Raw genomic sequence first — 12,500 nt, 5'->3', positions numbered from 1 at the left:
TATATATATATATATATATATATACACACATACACATACACTTTTGACGTCATGAAATGATATATATATATTTCTTTTTTTTGTCTTCTATATTTTTAAAATTTCTATTTTCTTCCCTATTTCTAAATTTTGCATTCAATAATCTCTTAATCTGCAGATGGTCACATTTCAGCATATTTTCCATCTTCAGTGTAGATGCTTAAGATTTGCACTGCATTGTATCAGTTCAGGCAATGAAAAGAGAGAGAAAGCGAGAGAAAGAGAAAGAAAGAGAGAGAGAGATGGGGAGTGGGGCATATAATAGAGAGGAAATGAAGCAAAATGATAAAGCTGATACATTCAGCTTTAAATACAATCATACTGAATAACGGTTAATTATTTTCCTGCTAAAACTTGGAGCAGTAGATCAAGTCTTTGAATGTTTCAGAAAATTTCCATTTCAATTTTCTTCCTTTTTTTTTTTTTTCTCTATTAACCTTGATGTCAGCCATTTTAGTCGTCTTACACAATCTGAACAAAGCCAACCTCCATGATGACAAAGGAAATTCAGCTAAACAGCTAAGCTCAGTACTGCTTTTTTTTGTTTGTGTAGCATTGGTTGTGACATGCCCTATTTTCTAGCACACGAGTTGGTGTAGTATATATCGTAAACATGTAGTGTAAACACTTGTGCATCATTATGATATTTCCAAATCCTGCTGCATTTCTCATTGAATTTTCAGTCCTCCAAAGTCACCTTAGTGTATATGTTGACCTACCATTTTTGGTTATAAATTTTGATGTGAAAAATTCAACTTGTATACTGGAAAATACTGTACTCGACTTCAGGTGATTGAGTTTAAGTATGTGACCATGAAAGGTATAACTATCAAAATGGCCTGTTGCCCAATTTGCTCTTCAGGCAATCAAACAATAAACTTGAGTGGTTTCCCTTACATAACAATCCATTCCAACAATTTTTCTCCTGGCTTTCAGCATTGCCAGTCACATGACTGACCATTGATAATACTTGTCTCCATGAGCTTAAGTTAGAATTTACTTGTTGTAATAAGGCAACACTTCCCACTAGCACACAAATACAGCAAGAATTTCAATGCTTTGCAGAATCATTATTACTTGCTGTCATTCATGAAATTAGCCAATAGATCCTGTATAGCTCTATAGATATTGGATCCTGTATAAATCCAATAGATCTGAGTAACAATGGAGTGAATCACAAACTGTCAACTGTAAATTCTACATCTGTAGGATGAAAGGATAAAGACCCGTCCCAAGTCATGTAGATACTTAGGGCCAATGTCCAGGCTTCCGTGGCTCATATATTCCCACCTCCTGGATGGAACAATAGTCTCTCAGAGGGTTACGCATTTTTGTCAGCTGTGTGACCCGGAGAAATGTGAAATGAAGTGTTTTGCTCAAAATCACAACACATCGCCCAGTCCAGGAATTGAAACCACAATCTCACAATCATAAGCCAGATATCTTAAGCACTAAGGCATGTGCCTTCACCGGTAACATAGGGTTTGAGGGGGCTCTTTAGTTTTGCCAATGACATGGTAGCCTTTTTAGTACTGGGACCATGAAAAAAAGCATCCCATAAAGTGGGTTGGTGGGAGGAAGCACATCCAGTTACAGAAGCCATACCATTGCTATCGGACATGATACAAAGTTTGCTTCCCAGCCACATGGTTCTGGGTTCAGTCACACTACGTGGCACCTATAATATGCATATATATATATATATACATACATATTATATGTATATATATCATCATCATCTATATGTGTGTGTGTATATATATATATGTGTATGTATGTATGTATCTATATATATATCAACCTGTATATATGTGTGTGTGTGTGTGTGTATATATATATATATATATCTTCATGTACACACAAATATGCATATCTATATATACATATATATATATATATATATATATATATATATATATATATATATATATATATATATATATATATATTTGTATGTCTGTGTGAATATATATGTATGTGTGTGTGTGTTTTTTTGTTTGTCATAAGGGTCAGGTAGTAATATCAATAATTCTACCTTTCCTTCTTTCGCAACATAGTTGAAAAAAAAAACCAAATATAAACAACTTTTGAGTATCAAAAAAAAAATAGAAAGGAAAACAAATAAAAAACAGAAAAAAAACTGCAAACAAAACAATCTCCCTGCAATATTTCTATAATTTTTATCAATACCAACAATGCGAATAAGAGTGTACATTGACACATCTATCTAAATGATAGCTGGAGGTAGACTTGTGTTTCTCGTTTGTGAATACAAGCTTAAAAACTGATCGCATTTGCAGCTCAAACGTACATATCAACATTCAAAAGGGTTATTTTTCAGGGTTTTTTTTTTTTGTTTTTTTATTAATATGTAGTCTTTGCAACGGTGGTGGTGGTGGTGATGTTGGTGGTGGTTAGGGTTGGGATATAGTGCAGTGAGGTTGCAGCCCAGCTATGAAATATTAAGGAATATGTTTTGCCTAATGTCAACGAACTATACTGAACTTTTGCAAGATGTAATTCGAAATAATTGCTTGTTGTCATGGTTAGACAAAGCAGCCAGGTCTCATTTGTCAGGTTACAAATAATGATGAATGTAAATTAGATCTCCTGCCATCCACCACCCACCCCCACACACCTCCTCACTCACATACCTTGCCTCCATCTCTCACCAATCCCTGCTCTCTGTTTGCATCTCATTCTCCGTCACCTCGTCACCCATCAATCTGATTTGCATTTTTTCCAGTTTTGTTTTTTTTTTTAGACTTTTTGTTGTTGTTTGTCATTGGCATTGGTTTCTTTTCTTTTTTTTTTGGCATTGGCATCGGTGGTGGGGAACATTGTTCCATCAATAATTTTTGAAAATGTTGCTACACCATGAAGTTCTTGTTCTACTTCTGGAATTATTTTCTATTTTTAAAAAATTTTTTGGACAAACCAAAAATCATAAAATTTTAAAATAGAAATAAATAAATAAATAGGTGCAGGAGTAGCTGTGTGGTAAGTAACTTACTTACCAACCACATGGTTCCAGGTTCATTCCCACTGCGTGGCACCTTGGGCAAGTGTCTTCTATAACCTTGGGCCGACTAAAGCCTTGTGAGTGGATTTGGTAGGCAGAGACTGGAAGAAGCTTGTTGTATATATACATATATGCATATATACATATATGCATGTGTATATGTTTGTGTGTCTGTTTGTCCCCCCAACATCGCTTGATAACCGATGCTGTGTTTACGTCCCCATAACTTAGCGATTCAGCAAAAGAGACTGATAGAATAAGTACTAGGCTTACAAAGAATAAGTCTTGGGGTCGATTTGCTCGAATAAAGGCAGTGCTCTAGCATGGCCGCAGTCAAATAACTGAAACAAGTAAAAATGAGCAATTGTCATAATAATGATATAATTGTGAAAATAACAATGCAGCAGTAATAATAATAATAATAATAATAATAATAATAATAACAATAATGAGAATAATAATTTCTTTTATTTGCCACCATGGTGAAGGATTAGGGGAACAATACAAAGACAGACATGAAGCGTGGCAGTTAATTCATAATCAAATGATAAGAAAATACATTGGCAGTATACATGGTGTATGATAACACAAAGAAGAGAAGTATATATACAGGGTGATTCAAAAGTCTCCATACATTGGAAAAATTTATTCTTTCATAAGAAACAGTGTATAAGATGCCCCTAGATTGCCTGATCTGACCCCTCTTGATTTCTATATTTGGGGACATTTGAAAGGCACAGTGTATCACGGGAAAGATAAACGACATAAAGCATTTGCAGAAACGCATCACCAACTCATTTGCACACATATCACCAGATGTGCTATTACGAGTTAACAATGAGTGGGGTAAACATATTGCAATGTGTATTCAAAACAATGGTAACCATACAGAACCTGTTAAATAAAGAAATAAAAAAACCCTTCTTATAAACTGTTTCTTATAAAAAAAAAAAATTGTTCCTATGTATGGCGACTTTTGAATCACCCTGTAGTATACAATAATAAGAAAAAGGAATGATAGTGATGTGTTTCTCCCGAGGAGAACCTCTAGGGATAATCAAGGAACCCACCATTGCACTTTTGAAACTTTCATCCACCTTTCAATAAATTCATTTTTTTTTTTTTTTTTGTGCAGGTGGCACATGAAATGCACCATTTTGAGCGTGGCCGTTGCCAGTACCGCCTGACTGGCCTTCGTGCGGGTGACACGTAAAAGTACCCACTACACTCTTGGAGTGGTTGGCGTTAGGAAGGGCATCCAGCTGCAGACACTCAGCCAAATCAGATTGGAGCCTGGTGTAGCCATCTGGTTTCACCAGTCCTCAGTCAAGTCGTCCAACCCATGCTAGCATGGAAAGCAGACGTTAAACGACGATGACGACGACAACACTTAATAATAATAATAATAATAATAATAATAATCATAATAACAACAATGATAATAATAATAGTAATAAGGATAGTGATGATGATGATGATGGCAATGTTGATGATCTTTTCTACAAGGCCTGAAATTTTTGGGGTGGGGGCAGTTGATTAGATCGACCCCAGTATGCAACTAGTACTTAATCTATCGACCCCGAAAGGTTGAAAGGTAAAGTTGACCTTGGTGGAATTTGAACTCAGAACATAAAGATGGACGAAATACTGCTAAGCATTTCGCCCGGCAAGCTAACAATTCTGGCAGCTCGACACAGTAGTAGTAGTAGTAGTAATGATAATAATTGCAATAATTATAGTAAGAATTATAGTAATAAAAAATAATAACAATAATAATAAAGATAATAGTAATTGTAATAATAATGATGATGATGATGAGAGATGAAGAACAAAATCAAAACCTTGAACCAAGACGACAAAAATAAATATTCAACTAAAAACCAAATAAATAAGAATTTCTGATGCAGTAAAAGTTTGTTCTCCCTGAGATTTTGGTCCTGTCGCCGCCTTCATCTTTCCTAGCGCCAACTCTTTTTCACTCTCTGTTCTGTTACTATTGTCTTTATCTTACCATTGTTTTTGTTTCATTTTTGGTTGATTTCTTTTATTTTATTCCATGCAGTATGCTTATACATACATACATACATACATACATACATACATACATATATGTATATATATATATATATATATATATATATATATATATAAATATGCTTATATATGCATACATATGTATATGTGTGTGTATATATATATATATATATATGTATATATATGCTTATATATGCAGACATATGTGTGTATACATGTATATATATATATATAGTGTGTGTGTGTGTGTGTGTGTGTGTGTGTGTGTGTGTATATTTATATTTGTTTTCTGTTCTGTTTGTTTGTTTTGTTTTTAAATTAAAAAAAATCTTTTGTTACATTATTAGACTAACGGCATTTATTTATTTATTTCTAAAAAAAATTTTTTGTTTTTTTTCTTTCAATCTCCAGCAAAATCATTTTCAGCTAATCATGTTTTACCCATCTGCTCCCCTCCACACACACACACACACACACACACACACACACACTTCCTCCGCCTGCCACCCAGCTCTTACCATTCCGAATTTATACTCTTCCAAATTCTATTTTAGCTTGCCAACTCATTAGTTACGGCATATTGTGGCGGCAAAAAGACTCGCTCTCTCTCTCTCTCTCTGATTCTTCATCAGATAATACATGTTTGCCCTCCCCACCCCCAACCTTCGGCACCCCCACCCCTGTCCCCACCACATTGTCCCTCCTCCTCTCTCTCTCTCACTTACATTTTTCACTTCACACCCCCTTCTCACTTCACCTCACCCCTCTGTCCAACTCATACTCCTCTCTGCCATTCTACCCACACTAAATTGTAGTTATGTAATCAAAAATATTTCTTTAATTATCATAGAAAATTACACATGATTATTATTATTATTTCTTATTTATTTACTTTTTAAAGTTTCATAAAACTAATTTGGAGCCGTGTATATATGCATCTGTATGTGTGTATGCATGTATGCTTGCATGTTTGTATGTATGCTTGCATGTATGTATGCATTCATGTATGTATGTATATATGTATGTAGGTGTGCGTGTATGTATGTATGTATGTATGTATGTGTGTGTGTATATATGTATGTGTATGTGTGCTTGTTTGTGTGCTGTTTGTCGTTTCTGCTTTTTCATTTAAACATCTTAATCAACGATTTATTTATTAATTTTTTTTTTTGCTCTAAAATTTTTCTTAAAATTTGCTTATTTTTTAAACTTAAAAAAAAAATTTTTTTTTTTTCTTTCTTTTTTGCTTTAAAAATTTTAATTTTTATCGTCGTCGTTAGTCAGGATTTCATTTTTCAAATAGTTCGTCAGTCAATTGTCCGAAATCAGATAATTAATACTAATTTCCTCAGCAGTGTTGACCGCTTTCTGCTGGCTTCCAGTAATTACCTCCCTCTCGTTCAGAACCTCTCTGAAAAGAAGTCAATAAATGCTGATCTCCTTATTTCCACACAACATTAATTTGTAACAATTGAAATACATTGAGGTCTAGACAATATGTGCGTGTGTGCTCTTTGTTTTGTTCTGGTTAATTGCTACAATCTGTGTGTGTGTGTGTGTGTGTGAGAATGTATATGTATGTGTGTTCATGTGTGTGTGAATGTATGTATGAGTGTGTGTGTGTGTATGTGTTTGTATGTGTGTGTGCATTTGTATGCATGTTTCTGTTTGAGACTGGTTAATCAGCTCCTGTACACGCAAACAAACATGAACGCACGTGTGTGTGTGTGTGTGTGTGTGTGTGTGTTTCATTATATGTCATCACCGTCATCATCATCAATCAATCATCACAGGTGCAGGAGTGGCTGTGTGGTAAGTAGCTTGCTCTGTCCGGCATTTGCTATGATAGATCGCTAACCACTAAACCTTTTTCTATTTTCTCTCCCTGTTTATTTCTGTGTTCCTTTCTGTTGAAGAGCATAGGCTCGAAACATAAAAGACTTTCTCACTTCCTGAGCATCAAACTAATACATCTGTTTGTTGTTTACACACCCGTCTTCATCTTTTGTGTTTTTGTAAATTCTCACTATACATATATATATATATATATATATGTGCACACACACAATCACACATGTATACTTGTATATACATGGGAGTCTAGTAGCCTTCATGTAGTTAACTATAGGACTAGATATGACTAGACATGATGTGCTATGCTAGTTACTGGGTTTTAATGTGTATAAGGAACTCTCATGTATAAGATAACGCCTAATGTTTGGGGCTTAGCATTTAGAAAAAAGGTTTTGTAAGGGATTGTACGATGTTTCTATAAGAAACTGCCATATTTTTTTAACCTAATTTTTGACAAAAAAGGGTTCCCTATACATGTTAAAATATGGTATGTCTCTACCTGGCTGAGAATCATATTGTATATTCTTGCATGAATAAAGAAATATTCTATGGAGTGCATTGTGGTAGGCCCAATAGGTTGCACACTCCCTGCTGCCCAGTCTGTTTTTCCTACATCTGTAGCCTCTGGTGTTGACTGCATCAGAAGCTGATGTGTGTGTGTGTGCGCACACGTGTATATGTGTATGTCTGTGTGTGTGCACACACGTGTTTATGTGTGTCTGTGTGTATGTGTGTGTGTGTGTATGTATGTGCATGTGTGTTTGTGTCTGTGTGTATATGCATGTGCATATCTGTGTGTATGTATTTGTGTGTGTGTGTGTGTGTGTGTGTGTTCTGGTAGTAGGGAGAGAAGTGAGTGAGAGAAAGATCGTTTTTTTCTTTTTTCTGAAGATTTGTTATTGTAATACTTTGGGGATTTTTTTTTATATGTCTGTGTATTTTGCTGTGATATGAAACTGTGTCCTTTAGATATGCAAGTGCTCCTCCCATTGTCATTTCCAGTATTTTCATTTTTCTCTGAGATGGTCTGCGGTTCTGGTCTCTCTAAAAGGCTGTTTACCAGTTGGTGACCTGCAGTCCCAATCTGTATACAACCTGCTGTGTGTTCTGTTTCTGGGGTGATGGTCTGTGGTGGTGGTGGTCTGTGAACAACCAGCTCTGTGGGATTCCTTGTAAGCTCCAAGTCAATGTTGACGAAGCAAATCTTTCATTTGCATCAATTAAACGCCTAGATTGGCTGTAGAGCCATCTGCATGGGTTAACAGCTAGGATGGCTATAGGGTATTATTAGCAATGCTGTCATGCAGATTGAGAACAGTCTAAAGGCAAGAAACGGTTATAATACTATTCCGTTTCTTCTTGCGGTCTGGCTGTTTTGTCCATGTGTTCTGCTGAAGGAGGTAATAATTTAAATGGAGAAAGATATATATATATATATGTAAATATTCTTTTAGTACTGCTGTTAACTGCTACAAAGCCTTCACAAGAGTATTTCGTTTATTTCTCAGATATGAGAATGATCATATTGTTTGTCTTTCTTTTTCTCTCTGTCTCTTTCTCTCTCTCTCACACACAAACACACACACCTACACATCTGCTTAGTCTCTCTCATCCACACATACAAACTTCCTCTCTTTCTCTCTCTTTCTTTCCATTTCCTTATATCTCTCTCTCCTATAATCTTTCTCTCTTTCTCCTTTTATCTCTCTCTGCCTCTCTGTTAATCTTTCATTCTCTCTCCCCTACTCTCTTCATATGCCATTAAGATGACATTGAGAAAGAGACTGTAAGCTGTAAAACTTCAGCTCATTTCAATTTTTCCATCAAGAAATGGAGTTAAACCATAAAGTTACTCCAGTGACTGGAGCAGCACTCCCAGTAAGGCTTCGAATAATTCATAGTTTTATCTTTCCCCATCAGAAAGGAATCCTTCTTGCACCAATTGTGTGTGTGTGTGTGTGTGTGTGTGTGTGTGTGTATATATACATGTATCAATGTATGTATGTAAGTGCATATGTCTCTCAGTGTGTGTTTGTGTTTGTATGCAAGTGTAAAAACCAACAAGAAGCTATTGATATTTAACTAGTGTAGAGGAAAAGGGAAACCTAAGCTTAGTCATAACTAATTTGATTTAAGTTCCCTGCAACTGCAAAAATTCTTGACAAAAATTGAAAAGTAAGATAAATCTACAATCAGATTAAAACCTTCATGTTTGTTATTCTAGTTGCGTTTCTTTCAATGGCTATAAGTCTTGTGAAGTTAAAATCCCTTGATTTCAAATCTGCAAGAAAACCGGCGATTCATTTAGATTTTGACAATAAGCGTTAATTGAATCTCTTGAGAGTGTTTCATTGAAAAACAGTTTCAGAAATGGTTGGATTGCCACCACCTCTTGTAGCACAGTTCTACTACAATGCCGTTTACAGAGTGGGCTTTCCAAACTACTACATGCAGCTAAATAAGAATGAGAATTCTCCGTTCAATATAAGACCATCTCTTTATTTCTGTCTATTTTTCTTCCTCCCACTTTTACAATCGAGCTTGTTTTTGTTTCTTCTTGTGCAAACAAAATTTCATTCATATTTGAAATATTCACGGTATAGCAATAAATTTCATGATAAAAATGAACGTGAAATATTCATTGTGCGGCAATAAATTAAACGGTAAAAATCTACTCAGAGAACAAGTCTTCAGAATTAGATTTACAAAGCTATTGACAGAAAAATATTGCTCTGCAATAGTAATGTGATAAAAAGCTACTTGATTCATACATTGCTGATTATGCAAACAGAATCTACATGCATTCACAGTGTCTATAATTTATGATCCATTCATAATTAGAGATGGTTAAGAATTTAACAGAATCTAGATGTACAATTAAAAATTCCCTTGGCTTTCTTTTACCATTCTTTTCTCTTTCTCGTTTTGTTTTCGGTCCTGTTTAAGATATTTTGATTAATGTAACAGGATGGTGGTAGATTTCAATGCACATTATAAGAATGATTTATTCATTAGAATATTCCACTGGATGTCTTGAAATAATACCCAAAGCCTTGTTCTCACTGATAAATTGCTATAAGAGTTTCTGAAGATTCTGCAAATTTCTCACCTTCAAAACAAAAAAAGAAAACAAAAAGAAAAAATGGGGGGAAAACATTAAAGAAAGCAAGATTAATTTAAAGAATAAATTTATTCTCTGAGTTGCTAATCCATTTTATCTGCTAAATGGAATTAAAGAGACAAAAGTGATAGGGTTGTTGTTTCTTATCAAAATATTTAGTGGCCATCAATTGCTGCCTAATATGATAAAGGGAAGAGCTTTCAGACTTTGTCAACAAATAACTGTGTGCGCTTCGGTTTTTTGAGGAACTTCTAAATGTTTGGTTAAGAATATTAATACTTTTAAAGGCATGGTGGTCCACACAGCCACAACAATGGGTCCCCGGGTTGAATGCATTAAAATATTCGGCACATGGCTCAGTGGTTAGAGTGTTGGGGTTACAATCATGAGGTAGTGAGTTCGATTCCTGGATCGGACTGTGTTGTGTTCTTGAGCAAGACACTTTATTTCACGTTACTCCAGTTCGTTCATCTGTAGAAATGAGTTGCGACGTCACAGGTGGCAAACTGTATCAACCTTTGCCTTTCCCCTGGATGACATTGATGGTCTGGAGACAAGAGGCTGGTATGCATGGGCGACTGCTGGTCTTCCATTACCTTGTATGGATTTGTGTTTCAGAGGGTAACTTTCTAAGTTCAATTCCTGGTACTTACTCTATCGTTCTGTTTTGTTGAACTGTTAAGTTATGGGGATGCAAACTCACCAATGCTGATTGTCAAGCGATGGTGGGGGACAAACATATATATGTATATATGATGGGCTTCTTCCAGTTTCTATCTACTACATTCATTTCAAAAGCTTTGCTTGGTTTGAGGCTTTAGCAGAAAATACTCGCCCAAGGTGCCATGCAGTGGGACTGAACCTGGATCCATGTGACTGGAAAGCAAACTTCTTACCACACAGCCATGCTCACACCTAATTCTTGGAAAGAAATTTATAGAAATTCAGAAGTTTCTCAAGAGTGGAAGAGATTAATCAACCAGCACAAAATTTCACGAATTTGGCAGCATTTGAAACAGATTTAGCATCCCTTGTAATTTCTGAAGAAGAGTTGTTGAGGAGGCAGAAGTGGAATTCAGCCTAATCGATATTACATTGACTGATGACGGTAAAGTCTTCTTATGTAAAAGATTACTGATCATCACAGCCTTTCGGCTATCTTAACCGTTCTTCAATAGCACGCTCAATGTAATCCTTTCTGCATTTTATATTGAAACCTTGGGGCTATCAGAATCTCTTCCACTGCCTCTCTCTTCTACCTCAGGCAGCTGTTGCCTGGTTTTTCAGAATTTGGAGGAGAATGCCCTATGCTCACACACACACACACAGACACACACACACACACACACACACACACACACACACACACACACTGTAACACCTTCATGTAATTACTTGAAGGTATCTTGTTTTTCATTAAAGGTAAAATGTTGGCAAACAGCAACATACCAAAACAATTAGGTTCCAGGTTCAAACACTGCTAAGGGTTGACATTTTCTGTTGTGTTTCTTTGGTGGCACCAGTGTCGTGAATAGCAGAAAGGCTGACCTTCTTCAAGGTGTGTGTGTGGAGAGCATTGTTCTCCATAGAGCTGAAACCTGGAATTATGGAAAAGGAATTTCAAAACTTACCCGGTGCTATGTACACATGGCCCATTATGATTGCCGAGAACCTCTTATGGAATGTCCTAAGCTCATAGACCAGAAAGGAGATCTATAAATAAAGGCGCTAGTTAGAAAATCTGTATAAAAGACGAAAGTAGTAACTATACCAAGAAGTAATGTTTAACACCACATCAATATGGCTGTTTTGTAGGAACCACTATTACTACCGTTTTTAACTCCAGGAGGACACCTCCTGTAACTGGTTAGTTGATGCAATCTGCACCCGATATATATAGCAAGCTTGGGAGTGGACCCCTACCATTTTCTAGCAATGAGACAGGACCACCAGACCGTCCAGTTTTGAGTTATTTGTGCTCATCCTCAGTGGTGGACACCCATTCACTAGAGATAGCAGTAATCCACTCCTGCGCACAATATATAGAAAAATAAGTGACAACCCTGTTTGGTTGGTGCTTTTTATTTGCCACTGGCCCAAGAGCCAGATGGGGCAAGGAGGCTGGCATCGACCACGTTCAAATCATGCTTTTGACATACCACCGGCACAGGAGACAGTCTGTTTTCCTTGCTGGCATGGGTTGGACAGTTTGATACAGAGTTGGCCAGCGAGGGAACTGGCCAGATTCCAATTGTCTGATGTGACATGGTTTCTACAAATGGATGTCCTTCCTAATGCCAACCACTTTACAGAATGTGCTGGATGCTTATTCCATACCACCAGCATGGCCGCATATATGCAACACTGGCACGAGTGCATTTTGCGTGGCACTGACATCAGTAAAGGACAAACATGTATGTATGGATGACT

At 36.2% G+C, this 12,500-nt stretch overlaps 1 protein-coding gene across 1 annotated transcript in view; it reads left to right on the top strand.

Moving 5' to 3' along the window:
• LOC106881077 (intraflagellar transport protein 80 homolog) overlaps nt 1-12,500 on the top strand; it is a 297,928-nt gene that overhangs the window by 250,289 nt on the left and 35,139 nt on the right. The gene's annotated exons all lie outside the window — the stretch shown is intronic.

This window comes from Octopus bimaculoides, chromosome 19 (assembly GCF_046866305.1).
Source record: "Octopus bimaculoides isolate indiv1 chromosome 19, ASM4686630v1, whole genome shotgun sequence".
In the NCBI taxonomy this organism is placed as follows: domain Eukaryota; kingdom Metazoa; phylum Mollusca; class Cephalopoda; order Octopoda; family Octopodidae; genus Octopus; species Octopus bimaculoides.
Note: the sequence above shows the minus strand (reverse complement) of the source record. Positions and strands in the feature narration are given on the sequence as shown.